The sequence below is a fragment of the Hermetia illucens genome, chromosome 6 (assembly GCF_905115235.1).
Source record: "Hermetia illucens chromosome 6, iHerIll2.2.curated.20191125, whole genome shotgun sequence".
Lineage (NCBI taxonomy): Eukaryota > Metazoa > Arthropoda > Insecta > Diptera > Stratiomyidae > Hermetia > Hermetia illucens.
The window spans coordinates 33045792-33072099 of record NC_051854.1 but is presented as its reverse complement, the minus strand read 5'-3'; the positions used below and the strand labels follow the sequence as shown (position 1 = coordinate 33072099).

The 26308-nt window shown below is 39.4% G+C and overlaps 1 protein-coding gene across 14 annotated transcripts in view; it reads left to right on the top strand.

Annotated features, from left to right (window-relative positions):
• Positions 1-26308, top strand: part of LOC119658934 (transient receptor potential cation channel trpm) — a 489577-nt gene that overhangs the window by 117985 nt on the left and 345284 nt on the right. The gene's annotated exons all lie outside the window — the stretch shown is intronic.

The window sequence follows — 26308 nt, the reverse complement described above, 5'->3', positions numbered from 1 at the left end:
TCTCTAGTGGTATCACACAATTTTTAGAAAGGTGCACGCTCTGAAGTCTCTTCGATGTTCACGAAAAACGCGTACTCGTCTTCAAAGTTGGGTCCTCTATTTTGGAAACCTAGAAATGGAGAGCACAGGACTGTTCAAGCTAGTAAGCATGTTGGTTTCCATTTAGTGGGTGTGACCTTAGCGCTTTTTCGCGAATATGATATTCAACTAGTCTTTCCAAACATTTCAGCAATTATTATGTTAAGCCGATTTGTCTCAAATTCTTTGGATTTGAATAGTTATCTTTCACTGGTATGGAAACTACGTGAACCTTCCACCATGAGGTGCACGCGTAGTCCAGAGCAAATCATACGAGCAAAATATTTCCCAGAGGTCGCTCTATCCATGTCAAGTGCTTTAAGATGCTCAAAGCTTAGCATAGGGCATCTTTTATTTTCACTGCTATAACCACTCACGCAACACTTTCGTGTTAACAAGTTTGCGGAAATCGCTCATTTTCTCCCTTATATGATATTTCTTTCACCTGTTTTCCCTAAAAAGTATGTAGTCACTCAATTCTACAGTTCACGAAAGTTTCAACTTGGCCAACTCGTCCCATTTGAAGATTCTGCACTGTCTTAAAGTCTGTTTTTTGTCTTCGATTTTCTCACAGTACTTTCTAAAGCAATTTCGTTTAGAACTTTTTAGGAGCCTTTTATCTTTACACTGTGAGTTTCGGAAGCTTAATCAGTCTCCATTTTGGTTGCTTTTACAAGCGTGATTCGGTAGTTGTCTGGTAGATTTCCTGAGTTTCTGCAGTTTTCAGTTCCACCAGGGAACCGTTGTATTGTTTTTGGCTCGGGTAATAGGACAAGCCTCTTAAAAGCGCTATAAAGTGTACGATTCAGAATCCCCAACTGACTTTCTATCGCCAAAGAACTCTTATTCCCCTAGGGAGTGGCACTTCCTTGCCCAGAAGCTTTTTGAACTTTGACGAATCTGTTTTCATAAAACTCCATTTTTTGTATTACAGCCTGCTTGTCCGCAGAAATTATACTATTTCTTAAGTACCGGTGCCAGTACCAGTCTCTAATCAACGATAACATTTTCCAAGTACAAATTCCTAGTTAAGTTATTTATCTCTCCTTGGCGCGACCAACTTTGGGCCACACTCGACACTGGCAGTCATTCGACAAGGTAAAGTGGTGAAATCAAATAGGTTCTCTCTTCTATTGCCCCGATGGAAAATACATAGAATCATGACGGTTTTCCTTGTACCATTGGCCTGGTATTATAAGATAACCGCAGCTAGGTCCTGGCTACGATAATGTCTCAGCATGGCTGCTTTTAGTAAATTTTATATCAGAACATAGGCTATCATAAATATATATAAATTTAGGCAAAGGAACAAGCCCACTATAGCGTTGGTAATAATAATACGATTTTCACAAAACTTTCCATTCCAACCGGGGTTAGAAACCGGGGCAACAAGATCAAAAGCGAAACCTTCAACCAACTCAGTCATGGCACTGTCGAAATTAATAACCATAAACATTGGCAGCATGGTGGAACGTTGCACTAGGCAACGTTAATAGGGAACCAGTTCAGGCGAAGGCTTTAACGACGCCAAGACAGAATTTCTTTTATGTAAGATATAATACATCTGAAAAATATGAAATATCCATTGAAGAAACAAGACTACCCGCCCAAAGTGTTATGATAAACTAATCGTAATTTCTGAATTGTGATGAACCTAATTAGTACGTAGCGCCACTATTCCAGATGATATTCTTGCCGGGATGTTTATTCTCCAACCTTAATTAAGCAGGTTGGTATACCGGCAGCTCTCTAGGTAGGCAAAGTCTTATGAATATTTACTTTGACGGGGTTTCCGACCTTAATGCTCATGCATCTTTTGAAATAGTGTGCTGCACAATACATTGTGCTTGCTGCTCAAGAAATGTATAATTACTTTTTCGTTATTACCATCACCAGAGCTGCAGAATCCGTTATATCAATCGCCACGAGTAGCAGACATCAAATCGATGATGAGTCGATTTGCGTTTTGCTGCTTCCACTGTAAAATATAGGTAGATGAAACAACCGTTTAATAAGTACAAAGTCCTGAATGTCAGCAAAATATAATAGTAAGTTCACACTTACTACGTGTTCCAAAGCCTTTACCTGATTGTCGTCTTCCTTTTCGCTCACATGACTATTGAAATCACCCGCAATGGCAGTATATATAGTCATTGGCATTCAAGTTAGAGTAGCCACAGACGTGCAACCAAGTTACTGGTTGCTGCACTATTGCACGTCTGTGAGCAAATTCCGTTTACACGCTCAGGTTGCGGCAGCAGTTTCAAGAATCTCAAAAGATATTGATATTTTGGGAACTGAGGCTGTAATATATGGAATGACTTTAGTATGCTGCCAACGCTCAAGCAGTGAAGATGTTCGGCTGAATGCCGCGGCTGTTCGTTAATGAGTTTTGTACAGCATATATGTACACTATACATAACATACGTTAATTAGTGGGGTATTTAAATTTTTTCACCCAATTTCGTTACAATTGGTTCAGCCATTTCCAAGTGAATCGAGTGTGACAGACAGACATTGAATCGATTCTAATAAAGTTTTCCTTCACACAGAACCTTAAAAAGAGTCACGAAACTGCCTCTATACGCCGTCCCAGCGTCAAAATATTAGATAATAATATTGTTAATAATTGTATTGTTTTTGGGAAATTGACAAGAAGAAACCTTTAAATTTATAGTAGCGTCATAAACAAGTGTAGTAATATATGATAAAGTATGAAGCATTCTCTCTTTTCACATCGCATCAACATTATACTAAAATGAGTAGTTTGTCGTGCTAAATGCATATATATTACTGGCTAGGTACAAACGGAATAGTTCTGCAGTTAAATATAACTACACAAGAAATACACGAAACCTTTCATACCTGAAGCGTCCACCTTCCTGTTTCCGACTTGTTTGTATTATAACGCGTTCTTATAGGTCAAATATGAATTCCTTTTATTTAGAAATTATTTGGTTGGTCCCATACCATGACGATTTCTGAACGCATTCTTGCCAACCATATTCGCGAAATCGTTGAAATAACCGTGAATCAAGCCGGATTTGTAAAAAACTGCGGAACTACTGACGCAATACACGCTGTGTGGTTGTTCATGTTCATGTTCATCGCCCTCTTTACATTGCACTTTTGGATCTAGAGAAAGCGTTTGACCCTGTGTCACTTAGTGCCAGAAGAACTTGTGCGCTGGGTTCAGTTGCTCTACCACGATCCGAAAAGTAAAGTTCGAAGTATGGCGGGTGTATAAAAACCGCTTCGTATCTCTGTGGGTGTTTATCAAGGAAGCGCCCTCTCACCACTCCTCTTTGTTCTTGTTATGGACACCGTTACATGGGATATACAGGGTCCAGCGCCCTACACACTGCTTTATGCAGATGATGTTTTCCTAACATCTGATAGCAAAAATGATATCGAGCAACTTCTCCAAAAATGGAATGATCGCCTCATGCAACACGGTCTCAGATTGAATCTAAACAAAACTGAATTTTTGACTACCGATCCCCATGAAACAGGCATAATCATTGTTAGCGGCAGTGATCTGCTTAGAATTGAGCGATTTAAATACCTCGGGTCAACGCTATCAGCCAATGGAGAACTGCGTTATGAAATTGCTTCACGCATTAATGCAACCTGGATGAATTGGCGTTCCACAACTGGTGTTCTTTGTGATCGACATATCAACGAACGTCTCAGATCTTACCGCAATGTCGTCCGTCCTCTCGCTTTCTATGGTTCTGAGTGTTGGCCGGCAATAGAAGACAATGACCGGCGTCTTGCGGTAATGGAGACGAAGATGTTGAGGATATCTACGATCGTTATGGGGTTGCACCGATCGTGGCAAAATTGCGAGAGAAGCATCTTAGATGGTATGGTCATGTAATTCGTGCTAACGAGAATCTACTCAACAAGATTGGTCTGAACATCGAAGTCGATGGTAAACGACCAAAAGGCAGGTCTAAACAACGATGGTTTGATACGCTGGATGGGGATTTGAAAGCCTCGAGATTGCACCCAGATCAGGCATTCGATAGAGCTAAATGGCGAAACCGATCACGACGAGCCGACCCCGGTTGTAAACAGATTTTGGGATATAAGTGGACCTTGTCATATTGCTTCGTGATTTTTTAAAATGCGTTAAAGTGAAACTGCCCTTTTACTTCATTTTGAAATTTATATTTTCATTTTGTTTAAAGAGAAATCAGTTAAGAGGTGACCGATCATTAACTCCAGATTTCGCAACTTTAGTATAATAGTTGTTGTGACCACAAGGAAAATTGTGATCACAAGGAAAGTTGTGCACACATATAGGTAGGAAGCTTATCGACTAAATTCCAATTAACATATTGGTGGGAGCTAGCACAGATACATACTTATATTTGCATGTTTATATCTGTATTTCCTCTATGGGCATTATTACTTTGCGTAGCCCGCATGAATCTTTTTATGAAAATCGTTTTATTGCATTAGAGGTATTTGGTACTTCATGGCAATGTAAACTTAAGGGAGTCATCCCGTGTGAAGGCCGTTTTCGGCTTTTTTTAGAAATTTTCTGTCGAGAACTAAACAAAGATATAAATACGATTTTTTCACCATAGATTTAGCAATTTTTCCAGCCCGATCGTATAGTTCGTTATTGAAATACGGAGCAATTTATACACCCATCTCCAAAAAAAGGTGTTTTTCACATCAAAACGGTATTTTAACGTACAGATTCAACTACAGTCCGTAAACCAGGATTATTAAAATATATTAAAAACTAAATTTTTGGTGCTGTGTTAAATTTTTTTTGTGAATTTTTGTGTTTTTTCATGGCTTTTTCAATGAATAAAAAAAAACTACTGAATAAATCGCAATTATCCTAGTTTGCGGACCGTAGAAATATGTTCTGAATAAGTCGTGAAAATTTCAAAGAATATGGTTGGATAGATTTTGGGTTATGGTGGCAGCCGATTTTCAACATGCGTAAAACCCTAACTGACCATTAATCTTCTATACCTAATCCATAAACCTTAGGTTTCTTGAAGAAACACATTCAACCTTGGCTTCAATTCTTGATCTTTTAGCGAAGTCATTCGGACCGATAAATACGATAAATATGTGACTTATTCACGTGTTTAACACTATAATTTCCGAAAGACTCCGAATATCAAAAAAACACTTTACCTATATAATCTACACTATATCTAGATACAATTGATATAAAAAAAATCGATTTCACGGATCCGATACACAGGATGACCCCCTTAAAAAGAGCAAACAACGTAACGAATTTCAAGACACGATGATGTGCACTCTTCGAGATCTCGCAACGAAATGGAGTTGCAAGATCGCTTGCTCCGTTAGTGGCAAATGGACTACCTGTTTGTTTGCAAGTCTGTGGCCAGTTTTACAGATCGTCGGGTCGAGTAGATGCCACAAGGCATTTTTCTCGGCATCAGGTCAGCTTACGTATCCAGTAAAGATCTTAGTGAGATTTATCAACCGAATCGCTCGACTTCCATAATGGCGTCATGGAAACTCCCAGAGACGACAATACTGACACTGGATTAGTGGCGTTAGCTACCTAGGTAGAAGAGTTTATAACCGTTTTTACCGCAATCGTGTTCTATCTCGCAGCTTGTGCGCAGCACCGCACCCCGAGATTCTCGCAAAACGCTGATATTGGGTGTCTATTCTGAATGGCTCCAGCAACTTCCTCCGTCTTACCAATGAGGGTACCAATACTTAGAGTACAGACGCGAATGTACATGGCTCGGATTAATTTGCATACATCCTAGCGCCGACCATGGGTCAACAACCCTTGCTGATTTCTGGTTTCTCAACAGGATCGCGCCCATCCGACTGCGTCTACTGAGGTGGACACCCTGTATTTTTACGAGGTTTGTTCAATAGCATGATCATTTTTCCTAACAATATTGATTGTGTTTTCTTGATCGGCCTGCCGCGGGACTTGTTACGAAGCTCTCTTCTCCTTTATGGGGCATTGGTATAGCACATATTATGTAAATATTTGGCGGAGTTCATAAAATTTTAGAATATTAATATAATAAAACTTATTTATCATATTTTTTAAAGCGCGGTCGGTATATTTTTCACAGCAAAGCTATAACCCTGTTAAGCCCCTTCTGCATGTTAATTGAAGTTTCAGTGAGCATAATACGTGTTTACGAAGGCACTGATTCTCCTGTCCTTGAAGTCAAGGGTCTAGATCAGGGAATGAATTACTTGTTTTTTTAATTTGTCTCTTTTGAAAATACTCAGTAATTATAATTCACTGACCTTTTTCCGTGGTGGATCGCTGCTCGATTGCTGTTATTGTGACACCACCCTAAAATGGATTACTCAATTTCATATCACTTAGTTTTAAGAGGAAGAAATCAAATCAGGGACTAACTTCATTTTCAGAGCATTAAATCATTGTGTTGCTGGATTTTGATCACTGGCAAATCTACAGTGACGAATCAACTGAAAAAGAATCGGTCTCTCTGAAATCAGATGCCTACCAAACTTTTTATCGGTTGCTAGTGCGTGATTTTTATTTATCGGAGACCAGTAAGAAAATCATAGAGTTTTACATATGTATTTCAAAACTCTTGTCACTATTGTGGTTTTAGGGCGTTAAACAATTGAAGAAGTCCTAGCAACCCTAGTTCTAAGCTTTAATTCAGCAGTAAGCGAAATGTGCTGTTATTTTTTCTATTAGTGTAACACGAAATATGTGACCATTCACTTCTCAACAATCGTGGAAAATGTCTAGGACGCATATTGAATATTTAATCTGAGAGCTCTTTTGAAAAATACTGCCGCTTGTTACCCTCAGTTTTTTTCCACAAGTCACCATGTAGTTAAATCCCTAGCAAGCAGCAAATTGTGAGAGGCTATTCACTTCTTGATGAAGTAATAGCCTCCTAATATCCTTTCTTATAAGGCCTAGAAAAGTTAACTTCGGGGGCTCTGAGTTCCTTCATCACTTGGGGTTATCCCATAACTGTACAAAGTTCTCCCACTCCAAAAAGCTCTATGTCTCCTCCTTTGCTGATTTTTTTGGTACACTTTCATAGTTTTCCTACTTCCAACAGTGGGGGGAATGCCCTCAAGAGTCTAATTCATTTCATATCTCTTCTATAAGTTTTTTCTCGCTACGTTCAGGAACATTTTTTTGTGCTGGTTCTGCAAATAACATTTACACACATTGCTGCCGACATCATTAGATCTTATTTGTAAAACACCCTTGGAGCAAAGGCAGTGGAAACCCATTTACCTTGTGGTTAGCTACTCATAACTATAGTCATATATTTATGCACATTGTGCAGATGCTCCTGTTATAGAAGTTAATGGGAACAACTGTATTTTACCCAAGGAGACAAAGCAAGTCGTTTCTATGCTGGTAATTAGTGTTACTTCTAGGCAACATATGATAAATAGCAAATTTTTTGGATTCATAGTAAATTGACTACTATTCATATTCGATATGATAGTTTCGTTATGGGAATTCGATTATAAATATATAATATATCGGTTCCACAAATAACTATTCACTTTTTTTAAACGAAACGCCACCCTCCAAAACTCAAAAGGTTAGTGAAGCTATTGCGTGCGAAGTCAACGGCTTGATTGATTTCCAAACACTATTTCTATTGAAATGAGTTATTACCCATAGCCACCTCTTAACATGTAGGTCCAGAGCTGGAATAATAACTAGCAGGGATGATTTACTTTATGTAGAATATTTATTCCAGATGTACTGTGTTCTTCCGTTTTATTCCCCTAGCGCTTCTATGTTTTAATTAACGGAGACAGCATTTACATTATCTGTTACTTCAAATATCCTACTTTTCCTGTGTTTGGGATCAATGCATGTGGAAGGGTAGGAATAAATAATGAAGTTAATTATTTTTTGATCAAAGGAGAGCGGAGTCAACCATTCACTGTGGTAATATTTCGTGTTAGGCATCTGTATTTTTTAAATACATAGGCATAACATATAATATATTCACATACCAGGTATTTTATGCACTCTTGTAAAGCGATATTATCCGTAAATGTCATTTTACTTTGACTACTCCCATTTCGTTATGAAATATTTGGAAAACATTATATTTCTTCTAAGAAAAAAATGGTACGATATGTAAGTGACATGTTACAAATGCGCTAAGCATAAGACAATAGAATAATCCGAAATGGACCCCCAACTGGTGTCTAGTCATAAAAATGAAATGGCAACATATGGGGATACGTGTATGTATAATGCATGCTAAAGAATGGAGGCAACATCTTTATATATAGCACAAAAGGAATGTTACAAAAGAAAGGAAAATTCAGGGGTTATAAGAGAGCAGCAACATATTCATCATTCTGTTCCAGCTTCGTTGGAAGTAGTTCTTCCTTCCTACAATAAAATATGTATCACCTAGATCAAATAACATTTGCTCATTGGTTATACTGGCAAATAGAAATGAAATGAAACCTCCCATTTGAATAAAAAGCAAAACTTAATAGTTTTGGAATAGACTCTGCAGCATAAGTATTCACTATGCTCCGAGATTTGATTATAAGATATAGATCATTCGGCGGAACAGGAAATATTATGAAACATGTCGAAAATACGAGGTTCAGCGTACATTGTACATATGCTAGCTCGCATTGTATATGCGTTGAATATGCCTGATATTCAACTGGATGTGGTGGTGACATTTTATCTCTTAGCTACTTTGACGCTAAAGGTGAACTTTGATCAAATAGAACTGCGGGATGGCAGGATTTCCATTGAACTTTCCAGTATGCTGTTACGGATCTGGGATAAAGCAAAGGAGGGCTATGCAGCAAATTCACTAAATATGAAAACCTTATCAGAGCAAACATAGAGTATTTTGAGGCCTAGATGCTGATAACTTTTTTCTAATTTTTGGGTGGGGTAGTTTCAGAGAATAGGTCCTTGAAATAATGGAATCTTTTCTAGCCCCCACACTCCTCCACTTTACAACTAAGATCTACTTCGAAAAGAACTAAGGAAGACCTTTCATTTGATACCCCGCAAGACTACATTCGGTGAAACAAATTTGGCAACCCTTCGTTATATAAGGACCCCCCTTAGGTTCAACGTAGAACATTGTAATTTACGCATGCGTTGAATTTGACAACATCCCCACCAATTTTTTTATCGATAGATATAACCGTTTCTAAGAAAAGTGCACAGACAAATAGATAGTGAACTGAAAATCAATATTGGGGTTTTTATCGGAGATCGGCAGAAGCAAATTGTTTTCTAACGATAGCAACTTATTTCTGTTCTTACTTCAGAGCCACCATTCTAGAAAACATCTTCTCGCATAGATACAAAGTCGGGGAAAGGACTCATTATTCGTAACGCTTCTGTAATAATTTTTTTGTATTCGCTGCGACGTGTGAGCCAAAACTCTATCAAATCTTTTGAAGAAAAAGTTTATTCCTCGAACATACCTATCACCAAGATTGGTCTGAACATGGAAGCCGAAGCGATCAAAAGGCCGGCCGAAACAACGATGGCTGGATGGGGATTTGAAACCTTCACGACTGCATCTAGACCAGGTCTTCGATAGAACAAAATTGCGCATCCGATCACGACGAGCCGATCTGACTTGTAAACGGGACAAAGGCTAATGAAAAAGAAGGTTTATATCTACTCAATGAGAAGGCAATAAGCCAGAAAATCGCATCGATCACACTTCCATCGAAGAGGTTCAAAGCTCGTCTTTTAGAAAAACTGAAGGAGGAGGGGTACGAGATACGTGTACGTGGGCCACAATATTTTTTTCGGTCGGGTCCTCGAAGTAATTGACCTCTTTCGGGTCCGCATTCCTTCCTATCACACCCATTCGAAAAGTTCTATTCAAGACCTTTCATTTAATACCTCACCAACCGACCAACATTTCTGAGAATAGTCCGTGAGACAAACAGGCATACAGATAGTCAACTGAAACTGAAAATAAAACCTTAAAAATGAGTTAAAAACTAGATTTAAATATTCATTCTCTCTCCTCGTCTTTCTCGATATTCCTCGCATTTACCCTTGTGTACCAAATGACCACTTTTCTGGTAGTAACTTGGGAAATATTCCAGACCGCACTGATCGACTTTCTAACAGTGTCACTTAATACATTTTGGAAAATCTTTATTTTTGGTTACTAGTCCGTCACGATAAAGAAAATAATATACCCAGCTTCGTCATAAAACCGTTATTTCTAAAGTTTTGCGGAAGGAGGGTATACAATTTTTTGATTTGATTTTAAATATGGCCGTGTGCGCTATGAAAATACTTTCCGAATCATGTTTTAGTTTTGACGTCAGGGAAGCGAGGGAGTAGAGGTTAGAAAAGTTACTTATTTTTGTGACCAAAAGTTATCCAACCGAAAAATATAAAAAAAATGACGATGCTTGTATTTTAGATGGGTAAGTGCTATATCATATGATATAATATCACTTTACAGTGTAATATAACATTGCCATCACCAAACGAGATCCAAACATCCCCAAACATTACTTTGTGACGGAGCGAACGTGCGTAATTGCAAGCTACGTTAGTCATGACTTCCAAAAACAATTTTTAACAGCGAGAATTGTTGTTCGTTGTCATTTTTTGTATCTGGAAAAGTTATTAACAGATATTCCCAGCCTCTTCCCTGAAAATAATAAAAACAGCTTGTGGGTTAAGTGAATTTAACCACATCACCTAACAACACCAAATCACCGGATTGATGATGACATTGCTCTCGTGATAAGTAATGTTTTGTGATGTAATATCACATTACGAATCATGTTATCAAATAATCAAACATCTTTGTTCTTCGTAGTACAAGTGGCGCCGGCGGTTGTCGAAAGTCGAGCCGAAGCCGATGCTGAGTACTGCTATCGAATCGGTTGGTGTTATGACTCCCTGTTCTCTTGGCTGGCTATGGAAAGATGATTTCAGGTGATTGTGAATGGAGGATAATAGAGATTTTTTGCTTACACAATGCCGGGCAAGGCAATAGAAAATGCATATACTTCTAAACGAAGTATTTTTATTCGCAAGAATAATGATTTCCTGTTCTTCGATTGTGTAAATACCTTATTACAATATATTTTTCATTACAAAATCTTTTCAAATTAATAAATATGATCATATTTTGGAAATTTACTGCAGTTTCCCCCTTAAGTTTATGCAAAAGCCAGGAATATTGCAATAATATTGAATATCATATTGGAAAGTTATAATAGGTCTCTTTTCCGTGAAACTAATGCCCTCTAAATCAGTATCATTATCAAAACTAAGCTGGCTTCGGAAAGTACTAATTGAGACCTTTCATTTGATACCCCACGTGACTATATTTGATGAAAAAAAATTTACACCCCCCTATTGCAAATTTGAGGTAAAATCCGTTCACAATACTCACCTTTCCACTAAAGTAAGGTTTTGTTTTATCACCCTGGCAACCAATTAATAGGCGGTGCAGTATCTTCAGGCTTAATAGGCTACCGGTCGGTAAGCGTCAGCGACAAAAAGCGGGTTAATAGCCTTCCAGTCGGTAAAGTGTTAATCTATATAGAAAAAAATATGTCAACAAAGGATAATATAGTCATTGGACAAAAGAAGATATCTCGATGCATTTCCTAAGTGTAGTCTTTATTGTAACTGAATGCAGCTTTATTGAGATTGTTTCTCACTTTACAAGGTTTACAATTCGAACATCATGTTGCTGGGATGTTTTGGAAGTTCTCATCCAAACAATTTCCCGTCGTGCGTCTAGCTCTTTTAATGTTTCCTTCAGCTCTACTGGCTGACAGTTGCCGTACCTGTCCTTATCACCTTCCTATGCTCGATCGAAGGCATTTTATATACTTCTGAGAATTTAATGTCTGCAAATGTTTTGGTTTATATATATGTGTGTATTTACACAACAACAATAGACAAAATTATTGTAGAACTAATATTATGTTTAAAATCTACTCACCAATAATTAACCACAATCACATTCATTACTTGCAATGAACACCGGTTAAAAGATGTCTAGGCTGATCCGTTACATCACCATCTAGCGGTAAGTTACATCATCATCAATTGCGCAACAACCGAAATCCGATCTAGGTTTGCCTTAATAAGGAACTCCAGACATCCCGGTTTTGCGCCGAGGTCCACCAATTCGATATCCCTAAAAGTTGTCTGGCATCCTAACCTAGGCCATCGCTCCATCTGAGGCAGACTTATAGACTTTTCGGGCTGGATCTTCCTCATTCATACGGATTAAGTGACCCGCCCACCGTAGCCTATTGAGTCGGGTTTTATCAACAACCTGACGGTCATGGTATCGCTCAAAGATTTCGTCGTTATATAGGCTACGAAGTCGTCCATCCTCATGTAGGGGTCAAACAATTCTTCAAAGGATTCTTCTCTCCGGATAGCTGAATGGTTAGAGCATAAGGCTGTCGTACGGAAGGTCGCGGTTCAAGTCTCGCTGGTGGCAGTTCGACTTTTATCGTGATTTGACGTCGGATACCAGTCGACTCAGTTGGGAATGAGCACCTGAGTCAAATTAGGGTAATAATCTCGGGTGAACGCAATGCTGACCACATTGCCTCCTACAGTGTACTGTAGTGTACCGTTACGGTCTTGAATGAAGTCCTCTAACACAGTTCAAGGCCCTAATTCAATATGGATTGTTGCGCCAACGATTATTATATTCTTCTCTCGAACGCGACCAAGAGTTCGTAATTTTTCTTGCTAACAACCCAAGTCTCCGAGGAATACATGAGGACTGGTAAGATCATTGTCTTGTACAGTAAGTGCTTTGATCCTATGGTGAGACGTTTGGAGCGGAACAGTTTTTGTAAGCTGAAATAGGCTCTGTTGGTTGCCAACAATCATGCGCGGATCTCATCGCCGTAGCTGTGTGTGTTGTGATTTTCGGCTCTAGATAGGAGAAATTATCAACGGTCTCAAAGTTGTAGTCTCCTATCTTTATTCTTCCCGTTTGACCAGTGCGGTTTGATGTTGTTGGTTGATTGATTTTCGATGCTGACGTTGCCACCATATATTTTTTCTTGCCTTCAATGATGTGCTGCCCAAGATCCCACGCCGCCTGCTCGATCTGGTTGAAGGCAGTTTGTACGTCTCGGGTGGTTCTTCCCATGATGTTGATATCGTCAGCAGAAGCGAGTAGTTGCTGGACTCAAAGAGGATCATACCTCTCGCATTGACCTCAACATCACGGATCACTTTCTACAGAGCCAGGTTAAAGAGGACGCATTATAGTGCATCCCCTTGTCGTAGACGGTTAAGTTAGGCGGTACGTTACAACAAAGCGTAAATACATCCATATTTCGCAACTCGGAGATGTATAGGGAAAACAACATCAAACAAGCTGGGAAACCAGAATCTGAACGCTTCAGGTATAAAAGGTTTGGTGTTCCTTATGTGAGGAACCATGACTGCATAACTGTTCCGTTCGTACATAGTTAAAAATTCAATTATGCACCATTTTTCAAGAGCCGTTGCGGCCACTTTGTCGAAACTAAAATCTGCTTCTGGAAGCACTAATACATGCATATGGAATGGGGGATTTCAATCTTTTTTTATCTAATATCATACGAAAGGTCTCACGTAGTACTTCGACAAGCAGATTTTAGTTTCGGCAAAATAGCCGCAACGGTTCTTGAAAAATTGTGCACAATTGAATTTTTAACTTTGCACGAGCGGATCTGTTATGCAGTTATGGTTCTTCATATAAGGTGCCGGTTTCCCAACTTGTTTTTTATAGTTTTGCCTTTACATTGCATAGTCCGACCATATACATGCCTATATTGTAAACTCCACCTACATTTATGTCATTCATTTCATAATTTCGTTTGAATCGTTGCAGTCGTTTTGGAGGAAAGTGCATGCAACGGACACACAGACAGACAGTAAACCGATTTTAATAAACTTTGGTTTTATGCAAAACCTTGAAAAGGTTAATGATCATTTTTGATATTTGAAAATTTACGTATTATAATTAACTGATATTTAAACAAAGATATTAGTCTTTCCGAAAATTTGAAATGAAGAGGGCTTTGTGATGAAAATTTCAAAATGGAATTAAAATGATAATTTAGAAATTAAAATTGAAAATACGTTAATTCTGTTGTGTAATATCATGTTGAGATAGGAATCGGGAAGAAGCGTAATCCAGATGCTAAAGGATGTTAAATGGGAAGGAACAGAAAGATGCTGCATACTAGCGAAGGGAAAGGTGAAATGAAATGATTTGCAGGCTGTGAAACCACGGAAACTACGCTACCCCAAAATAATTAGGTTAACATTTCAAATGCTGGTAAATCCGATCTAAATAGTAGTACAGTCTTCGCCGCAAGTAAGATTTGTTAAAACGCCGGAAGTTTTTGTACTGAACCAGTTGAAGATACTTCCATGCCAGTCTAGCTTCCTAAACGTGGGATTTGCTTTTGTTTTTCTTACGAACTTGCTGACTAAGAAAATAGAAAACTTTCTATGCAATAAATTCTTTGATCGTGACATTTTCAAATAAATGTCCACCTGCCCTAACTTGGAAAAGTTTCGGAAATTTTCAACACCGTTCGACTTCACTGGTAAATGTCAATGGATGCCAAGTGTGCTCCATTCCTTGATTTCAGCAATGATGAAAAGAAAACAGAACAATCTCGCAAAGTAAAGAGAATATTTGTATGTTAAAAGGGAGGCCAACGGAATATCAATATCCTACACTACGTCGCTGCCGAATGCTAACAAGATGGAATTTTAAAAAAGATTTCTAAAATTGCTTGGTACTTTCCGCGCGTTCGCGGCTCTTTTTCTTTATCCTTGTGAAGTGGCGTGGCTTGGGTTTATTATATCTCCTACGAAAATGTAATGGCAACAATTGGGAAGGACATTCATGTGGAAATAAGAAAACGCCTTGTGCAATGCTTTATTCTTTGCTTTGAATTTACAAATTTAAGGGTAAACTGTGTTCAAGTACTTTTTTGTTTCCAGCTGAAATACTCTATGCTGTGGAAGCATATTTTCTAATAAGGAAGGGACAATTAATTGAAATTGTTGACTTTCACGGTTTGTAATAATTGGAATTAATAAACAACTAAAAAGTCAACTGTTGTAAGTGGGTATATCCGCCACCTCATATTTCCTGAAATTTTTATTCTTTTGAGAATGCCTGTTTCAACCAAATGTTTGAAAAAGAAATTAATTGTTCCTGTATATACGACGTTTATTATATTCCACATGTTACAAATTTCAGTTGTCCCTTTGATTAGATAGTGGAAGAGGTGGCGAATAAATCATCACTCCTAGGTGACTATACTATGCATTGGAATCCATTATCCCAGGATGGACAACAAGCAGCGAACAGTGACTTAGGAGGGCAGGGTTGTCAGAGGAAACTAAAATACGTTACGGTGTATATGAGTTAGAGTTATAGTTTTCAAACATAAAATGATTCCAGTGGGACTAAAGTAAACTAAAGTTTATACTCGGAAAATCTAGATCCCAAATTTTGTGTAAGCCACTAATTATATGCTGGATGTGTCCAATTTCATCGATTTCTTCCCAATTTCCCTGTGCTAGTCGAGATCGGTGTGCAGGAGCACAGTCGAGCTGATACGATACCCGTTTTCTGTTGATCAATCCAGGATAATGAGAGCGTAAAATTTCACATGCACGTTCCAATTGGCAACTGTAGATCGTGTTCTCAATTGTTCTGCCAAGAGGAGTTAATTCAAAATGCAGCACGTCCTAAAAATTCAATCTAATATTAAACATAACTTTTTTTCACATTTGAGTTGGCGAACCACCTGAATTGCCTGACGTCTTTGCTTAACTCATTATTCTTCTTTAACAGAATTAACGAAAAATGTTCGTATTCCATTGCATGTAACAATTCTTTTCCAAAGACGTCCACCAGCAAATGATTGCAAATTTCAACACCATTTTCTTAGTTTGTACGAATCCTATCATGACTGTTTGGAGAAAAAGGTGTTTGGTCGGGTTTAAGGTTAGGATAGTTCAGTGGTCAGAGGACTAGGCTGTCGTACGGAAGATCATGGTTCAAATCTCGCTGGTGTCAGTGAGATTTGTATCGTGACTTGACGTTAGATATCGGTCGACTCAGCTGTGAATTAGTACCTAAGTCAAATCAGGGTAATAATCCCAGGCATGGGCAATGCTGGCCACATTGCCTCCTACAGGGTACTGTAATCCGTTACAGTCTTGAATTACGTGACCATACCATCGAGGATGCCTCTCTCGAAATTTTCCCACGATCGGTGCAACTCCATATCGATCGCAAAAACTCTGATATGTGATCTAGCGGTGTTAAGCCACTAGTCTAACGCGACATTTCATCTCCATTATCGCGGGATGCCGTTCATTGTCTTTTACCGACCAACATTTAGAACCGTAGAGGACGTCGGGACGGACGACATTATGGTAAATTCCAGATTTGAGACCTTCCTTCATTTGCTGATGGCATTGACCCAAAATATTTTGATCGCTCACAGTAATATTGCCTGTTTCATGGGGAGCATGGTTCTTTTCATGAATGCAAGGGAACTGTTCGATATCCTGGGTGCGTTAGTGTCGGCTTTTAACAACTCAACACAGATTTTTCACCATACCGAGTGCCCCACGCCCGACGCCCCAAGTTTATCATAAAGGCCTTTTTCATGGACCGCTCGGATAACAGAGATTGCTTCTTTTGCTTTCCCATTGGCGTTTTTGTGAATCTGCCAATTGGCTGGCACTTTATATCGAGAAAAGCAAATAGACCATTGACGGGGCCATCCGACAAGCCAATCTTGCATGGTGATCCTCTCGCACTAACAGTATTAAACTCAACATAAAACCGTGGCTACTTGTAATGGGCCGCGAAGACTACATACTTCCAGCAAATTTATGGACATTGCATTTGTACGATTGAATAGATCATTAGTGAATAACAATGCACAAATTTTAATAAGGCTTTATTGTACTGAGAACATTATACTTTAAATCCTTTGTCCCGTTCACAAACGGGGTCGACTCATCCATTTCTCAACAGGGCATTTTTCCGAGGCTTTGGATCTCTCGTGTGCTTTTTTTGGTCGGGTTGCCGTGGGGTCTGTTACCAAGTGAGATCCGGTAGGATTTAGTATAGTGGAAATACTCGAACTATACTTTATTTACCTCTTTCCCTGAATTCAGTATTTTATTTTAGTTTTACTGGAGATAGTACAAAGTACGTTGCCTCAAACTCTCCTCCTTTATCTGAGCTTGGAACCAGCATGCTATGTAAATAACATGGCGGAGTTAACAATTCAAATGAGATCATAATGAAAACGAAGTTCTGACACGTTGAGATCTGTGAAGAAATTTGGTCCAAACTCTCACTGTCAGGATAAGTCGAAGGAACGTCTCCACAAATAATCTTTGAAAATATTCTACTTACATGAAGTTCATATTCTCATAATTAAATTCGCACTATGTACATATTTAGAAAAGGATATGAAATGAAATTTTCTGATACACATACGCACACATATGTGTACAACCACATAAATGTTCAATCAAGTTTCATTGTTCGTAATGTTTTTGTTTTCTTTTTCTTAACGCTTTTGCACTGGTGCAGATTCAGCATCACAACTTGGGTTTCACAACGTCATCTCAACAGTAAACATTTCTCAAATTATTCTTGAAAGTGTGCTTAATGTGTGCCATGCATAAACATGTCGGTCATTCCTATCGCTTCACTCTAGCTTTTCTCCGACTTTGTGGCATACATTGAATGCCTTCTCCAGGAATTTTGTGTCAAGGACTTTCAATTGCAATGAAAACTTTTTATCATATTTTAGAGAGACAGTGGAAAGAAAATTGTGCAGAGTTCATTTCAAGAAAAATTGTACGCCGTCTTTGGAATATTCTTCCGCATGATAGAGATGTAGATGTTAAAAAGAACTGAATCTTTAGTAAAGTAGTAAATCTTATTGTTTTCACTTGTTTTTGTGTGATAACGATTTCAGCTTTGAGTGTACTTTCATCATGTGTCGCAATTCTAGCGAATTTCCCCGAAGATTTAGTAAAATAAGTTCACTTCTCTAAATTAATTAGAATAACATTGCTATGCTAATTCAATCTTCATGAGATAATTATCCAGGCCTGGTTTTTTGCACGTTTCAACCAATTTTCTACAATCTAAGCGTATCACCCATAACCACGATCAAAATCTGTCTATACTGATTACAATCTGGAATTTAGTTGCTTGTTATTGTCATACCTTGCCCGACTATTTAAAATTGGTTTACTGTCCGCTATCTGTCGCACACAATTTTATTCCATTGACCTGAAATTTGGTGCAAACTATAAAATTCCACTTATCTCCGTACAGCTGGTAAGCTGAAGATTGCAATCTGTTTGGTGTTCACCCTTTAGCGGAGCAAAAGGCATTCACACGTTCTTTGTTGTTACTATTTCTTTTTGTCTCCATTTTTTAATTAGACTGTTTTATTTTTATCACATGTGATGGAAGTGATAAACTTACAATAGCAAGATAAACACAAAATGAATACAAACATCCATGACGATTGGGATTCGAACCCAGAACAGGGAGATGGAGAGGCTGACACTTTATCTCCACAACCATCGCGCTGCCATATAACACCTTAATCAGTAATTTCGAGACATTTTACAGCTGTCTCGTAGGTCAGTTGCATTATTGTGACCTCGTTTTCTAAGAATCTATTATACTTCCCAGGTTCTGCTAACTGTACGTCCTCTCCTTCGGTGCCTTTTGAAGTTCTGCGTTTTCCTGATTTTTATGACATCGTCAACCAAATCGGCTAACGTCGAATGTTCGTTGACTTTGCGCACAATCGCGTCGTAAGGAGTTTCTTTTTACCCTTACTATCAATAACAATCGCGCCAGGTAAGTTTCTTCATCTTTGTAGTTGCCAAAAATGTGCTTCCCTTTCCTGGGATTCCCTTTGGGTTCTCAATTTGAACTATAAATGCTATGCTCCCTCCGATGCTACATTTTGTGTTAGGTGTTAGCACCCTTGCTTCAATATCCTCTGTAACTTTCTTTACGCTATCTGCCGCTCCTCATTAGAATAAACTATAATTAATATAACAAAATACACTTAATTGAAAAATTGTCGGGAAATGATCAAAAACAATACAGAGTTAACTGAGTCTGGTTGACGATACAAATATGTAGCCTTAAATTTAAATAAATTTATGCTGAAGGCTAATACAAAAATATAACAGTTTATTTGTATGTATTTAAACATATGATTATTTATACAATTTTTATTTCTTTTTGAATGAATGATCACTATTTGTTTTTTGTTTTCATTTATTGCACCACATTCCTTTTTGGACCTTTCTACTATCAATGAACAACGAGATGAATACAACAATATAGCCAAATGACTAATTCATAACCGAAGGTAAAAGCAACACCCGTACAATATTTGCATTTTTTGCATAGTCGCGCCAAGAGACAAATGTCACAGCTGAGCATGGCCGCCGCAGCCATCAGTACTAGGATTTTTCGCTCTCTTTCCAGTCGAGTCCTCTCTTTATGCCTATATATGTATATGATACATAAGCGGGTCACCGGCAAAATCAGGAATTAAACCGTTCCTGTCGAAATACACCAACGCGTCGGGAGGAATGAAGCCTATCCTGAGAGTTTTCTCGAAATATCCGCCATTTGAGTAGAACCGCTGCGAAACCCACGGGTTCTCATTATGCTTTATAATTTCCAATCAATCCAACGACAAACGTGTCGATTCTCGGCTTAGCAGCAGCTGCATACATCACCTAATTAATTACGTAATGTTCATAATTTGACAAATCGGTCCTGTGAAAGTCCGTGTAAGCCCACAGGTATTTCATTTCAAACATCCTTTTTTTCCCTTGTTCGTTGAGAACTTAATGTCATTGAACATCTACTGAAGTCAACTTGCACCTCAGTTACCTACTTGTGTGCCGTGTAGGCTATCAGTTCGTCAACAGAGGCAAATTGTGTAATTTGCCGGCAAATGCGGCAAAAAGTATAGTCACAGTCACTGCTTCTTGTTGCAATCCATTCAGAACATGAAGTTTTCTATTAAGCTTGAGATTTCCATCTCTGATAACAAAGCATTTGCCGTACAGTATGCTAGATATCATCGCATCCAACCAGATGGTATCCAACGGCCTGCTCCATGTCTATAAGGCAAGCGCCTACGCACTCCCAATTGTCGATCCGCTTGCAAATATCTGATGTTACCTTCGTTATTGCATTGTCGAATGTCCAGATCGAAGTCTGAATTGTACATTCGACAATAATTCCTTCCTCTTGATATGTGCGTTCAAGGCTTTCAATCCCAAAACCTCAAACACCAAGCTAATGTTAGGTAGCGAACTGATTATGCGGTAGCTCCTAGGACTGTTTGAATCCCTTCCTCTCTTTAAGATCAGAAACACTTGGGCTTTCTTCCACCGTTCTGGCAAGAAAGAATTTTTTAATAGATTATTGACAATGTATGGTAGATGCCTGAGAATAACTTTGGGAATGCCATCCATATTATTGTTTACCTGGTTAAATCGTTTGAAACTTAAACTTTGAAAGTAATCACAGGACTGAATTGGAGAACCGTAGTGCCGTTCAGGCTGCTTGTGAAATTATGGATATTCCGTTCCACTATTTTCGAAAGTCTTGTTGGTCCTAAGTTGTTTTTGGTCACTGCGGCTATTCAGTCAATGAGATGTTGTATCTTCCTATTACCGACTTTGATTTTCGGAACTCGTCATTTCTTTCGGAATAACATGTTTATCTTTGTGAACGGGGTATCCAAATCGCTTGCTGAAATACCCTTTAAATTTTCCCGCCATTGGGAGTTCAATTCGTTATGTAATCATGTAATATTGGCGGATAAGATTTCGCGCAATGTTAAGTAGTGGTTTGAAGCCAACAACCCAATAATAGTCCTCGTATCTCCGATAGGTTTTGTTGACGTGAGTGAGCAGAAGACTTTTCACTTTTTTCAGTCTTTTTATGGCTGCAGTTTCATATCCTGCCATATTATTCCGAGGTTTCATCTTAGGGACGGCTTGTTCAATTGTGTCCAGCGTCAAGTTCTACAGCTTGAGAAGGTACTAAACTATTTCCCATTGCTCTAGTTCCTGCACTTGGTATAATTGTACTATCTTTTTCCCATCAAAAGATGAGCATTCCTCTGGATATTCCCGAACAAACCACTTTTAAAGTTTTTTCCAATCTGTTTGTTTGGAGTTCAGCGTGTGGACACCGCTGTCGATCGGCAAAAGGCGATGGTTTCGTTCATCAAACAGAACCTCAATAAGAATAGGGTTAAGGTCGCCATCGTAAGGAAGGGTCTGCAGATTCTACTGTGGGTTTCTAAAATTGAAGTTCAGGCGCGCGTCAGCAATGCTCAAATCCAGATAAGAATTTGCCCTAGGTCAGGTTGAACTATCTGGTGTTGCTCTATCCAAGATTTGAGGAATACCCCTCTGGGATTGTTTGTGGCGTTTAGACATGAGGGATGCCTAGCATTCAAATCGCCGGCTATTATATAATAATTATGAAGCCTGTTCCGTTCTACAATCGCAGACGAAGAATGGAATTCCTCTTTGAAATTGGCTCGAATATTTCCCACTGTGTAGATTGACTACAGACATAGCGGCGAGTGGGCTGTAAATATTCTGTTATACTGTTTAGTTTTGTATTATGTGCGTGTAACGTATACTGCATGTTTTCACAAATGGTTAATTTTATTGAGGATGGTGTTCATCCCGCCACTTGCATCCTGTTTGGACTTCTTAGCTTCCCCGTGCTCACTACCTCGGTATCGTTCAACATCGCTGATACCTTCGCCCTTTGGCCTTTGGGCGCCTGTTGCCTTGTGACTATAGCACTGCGGCAGCATATCCACGTATCAGAGCCGAATGAGGAGGAGGATTCGTTTTTCTAAAGCGGATCTCCTCGTACTGAAACGCGACACCGAGAGCAACCTCAGCTCCCGTCTTCCGGAGTATTTTGAGCACCTCAGGCAAAAACGTACGACTTCGTCATTTTGCTTGGAGGAAACCTATTTCGTTATCGCGTTCTATAGTTTTATGGTTAGTATTCTTAATAATTTCCCAAATGGCCAGTGTTTTATCGGTAAAACATTTGATGATGATATAGAAGTTTCTTCTCACAGACCTTCATTTCAGCATCGCCATTACAAAGTTAAATGGTTTCTTCCGCCACCGTTTAATTCGTGGCGAGCGGTGGTTTAATGTGCAGTATGCAGAGCCGTAGAGAGAAAATCCAGGCCCGAGATGAAAATACGGAAAAACGGCGCTTCGGGTGCAAATTATCCGTCCCCCATTATCATCCTTTTTTTTCATTGAAATTTCTATCCCGGACCCCCGAGAAAACTTCGAGCCCGAATGAATTTCACCCTCTTCCCCCCTCTCGTCATGCCTGGCAGGACGGCAACCAGGTCGACATATCTGTGGTGCATAGACTATAAAGAAATGAATGGTACGATCAGCTGAGGTGGTAGTGATCTTCGCCAACCGCTGTTGATCGTTTGGGCTTTTTATCAGCGTCACAAAAACTTTCAAAGATCATAATGCCAGCACCAACTATTTTTACCGTGTATAGAATGTGCAGATATCGATACGTTTCTTCCGAACGGTATTTAGTATGCAGACGCTGGTTTGTGGAGATCGGACTAGTGCTTTCGTCTTGACGAAACTGTGGCATTAAGAGACCCTACTACCCTGCCACGTTGACTGAAGTCATCAAAATCATGTAGTCGGGAAGGCTGTTCCGCTGGAAGATGTTACAGGAGCAGGACAAAATCTTACAGAAGCTCGATTTTATCAGTTTCACAGCGCTCACTTAGCATATTATTATTATTATATTACTTTTATAAGGTTGTTGGTTGGTACAAGAGTTAAATGTAATATCATTTTTAACGTGCTACATTTGTTGATTGTATCACTGAACGGGGGTTTTTTGAAGAAAATCATCTTTTCGGAAGTTCATTTTGACGAAAACATTTAATCTACAAGTAAACTTGTTGCATTCGGGCTTCTGAAAATCGAAATGGTTAATAAACAGGGGCAACATGATCACATTTTTTTCGAAAATCAGGCTGACTCTGGAGTGTGCTATAACGACATGGTAACTAAGTTGTTATGCCCTATTTTGGATGATATGACTCTGGAAGTGGTTTTAACAGAACGAAGCTACGTGTTATCAAGGCAAGAAATAGTTCACTGAAAATCAAATTTAACAGACATCTGAATTAGCGAACGTCGTTGTCCCAGGCGCGCGATTTATCTGCCAGTTAGCTAATTGACTAAATAATGTTGTGGGGAAAGTGCGCTATCAACGAAAAAGGCTTTTGGATTGTTTTCTTCTTGTATCATAGGAAGAGGACATGCATATGGCGGATGGAGCTCAGCTCCTAGGTACATACTTTTGTAATATTTTTGATTTAGAAAATTTTCAGAAAATATTAATTACATTTTGTCACCTTTTGTCCCAGACGATAGGCCTACAAAAGGGCACATTTTCAATTCTGAAGATTGTGAAATTAACGTTTAGTTTCCTACGAAAATCCAGGTTGGGAAACTCACCCTTTTTGAGGGCTCTGCATAATCGGGGCAGTCCCTTTCTTTCTTTTATTACCTCATAATATATTCTAAAGGAATTTCGTCTAAGCCTTTTACATTCACGCTGGAAGTCCTTATAGTTTAATGATTAATCATTTTGATTGCTTTCATATTCGATAAAGGAACTGTATCTTGTTGCCATCATTTTTGCTGAAAAGCGTGTTTGCCTTAATTAAAGTAAATTCCAACTAACAATGGCCTAGCAGTAAGATACCATGTAGCACTCATCAGCCTACAATCAACTCTCAAGAGTCGAAAAACATTTAATTCTGCATACATTAAAGGATCCATTAGTTTTTACATCAACGGAGAGCACAGAGAATCATAGGATTGGAACGCAGCAGCAATTTCACTGTAGACGACCATAGCTGTCTTTACTGAGCCAATACCATAAATTCCCAGCCCATGGTTTTTGTACCAGAAAGATACATCTGCCATACTGCAACTTTGTCAACTTTGCTTCCGGTGAAAACGAAGAACTTTCGGCATGCTGCAGGCTAATTTTACCAACCTTTCTCTTTTCTACATACGCCTAGACTTATATCTTTCTTTTTCTTCAGCCTTTGCCTCATTCACAAGCGGGGTGGGCTCGTCGTGATTGGCTTCGCCATTTGGCTCTATCGAATGCCTGATCTGGGTGCAATCTCGAAGCTTTTAAATCCCGATCCAGCGTATCAAGCCACAGTTGTTTAGACCTGCCTTGTGGTGGTTTATCATCGACTTCGATATTCAGACCAATCTTGGCAAGTGAATTCTCGTTTGCAGGAATTGCGTGACCATACCATCAAAGACGCCTCTCTCGCAACTTTTCCACGATCGGTGCAACCCCATAACGATCGCGGACATCCCCATTTCGGATGTGATCAAAACGTGCCACGCTACTAGTCCAATGTAACATCTTCGTCTCCATTATCGCAAGATGCCGTTCATTGTCTTTTATAGTTGGCCAACATTCAGAACCATAGAGAGCGACAGGAGGACAACATTGCGGTAAATTTTCGATTTGAGAGATTCGTTGATACGTCGATCACGACTAACACCAGTTATGGAACGCCTTCATCCAGGTTGCGTTAATGCGTGAAGCAATTTCATAACGCAGTTCTCCATTGGCTGATAGCGTTGACCCGATATATTTAACTCCCTCAGTTCTGGGCAGATCACTGCCGCTGACAGTGATTGTGCCTGTTCCATGGGGATCGGTCGTCAAAAATTCAGTTTTGTTTAGATTCAATGTTGCATGAGACGATCATTCCATTTTTGGACAAGTTGTTTGAGATCATTTTTGTTATGTGATCCTAGGAAAACATCATCTGCATAAAGCGGTGTGTAGGGCGCTGGACGTTGGATATCCCGTGTGACGGTGTCCATAACAAGAACAAAGAGGAGTGGTAAGAGGGCGCTTCCTTGATGAACACCAACAGAGACACGAAGCGGTTTTGATACACCCGCCATACTTCGAACTTTACTTTTTGGATCATGGTAGAGCAATTGAACCCAGCGCTCGAGTTCTTCTGGCACTAAGTGTTGTCGTAAAGCATACCAGATGAGTTCGTGTGGGGCACGGTCAAACGCTTTCTCTAGATCCAGAGTTGCAATGTAAAATGGGCGATGCTTCTCACGGTATTTCTTCATGAGTAACCGCGTAGCGTGTATTGCGTCAGTACTTCCGGTAATTTGAACATTCTGCTGGACTACCTTTCTTTTTCCATATTGGAACAGTGGTACTTTCTTGCCAGTCAGATGGTGTTCTTCCTTCCTGAATAACTCTCGATTAAAGAATTCACTGAGCCACAGTGTTGGCTCCCAGCTCTTCGCTTTCCAGAACTCAGATGCGATGTCGTCAGGTCCTGTTGCTTTCCCCGATTTCATTCGTTTTATTGTCCCCTCGACTTCAGTTGCGCTGACAGGTGGCCAATTATTGTGAAAGTGGAGGATGATCAAATTCTTCAGTTGAAATCTGGTCGAAGTATTGTCGCCACCTATCCGTTGCGGCTCGACGGTTGGTAAGCAAAGTACCGTTCTTGTCATTAACGTAACAGAAGTATTCGATATCCTGTGTACGTTTGTTATGGCTTTTGGCAAGTCGATGCAGATCTCTCTCGCCATCCCGAGTGTCCAGTTTATCGTAAAGATTTTTGTAATGGTTCGCTCGGGTGACAGCGACTGCTTTCTTTGCTTCCCGGTTGGCATTCTTATAAATTTGCCAATTATCAGGCATTTTATCGTCGAGAAATTTGTGGTAGAGGCGTTTCTTTTCACGGCCCTTCATTTCAACATCATCATTTCAAAGTCAAGTATCTCGATTGATGTACCTCTTACCCGGCCTGGTGACCCCGAGGGTTGCAGAGGCCGCTTTGTGGATCGTGTCTTTCATTTGGTTCCATGATTCTTCCACATTCGTAATGGTCGGCAATCGTATGAGTGAGATCGTTTCTTCTTTCTTCTCACCAAATCGCCCCCATTTGCTGCGCCGCGAGCCAGTGCTTTCCTCATGCTGTTTTATCGGTGGCTTAATTCGCAGGACGGCAATGAACGGCCGCTGTTCTCATAGGGAAC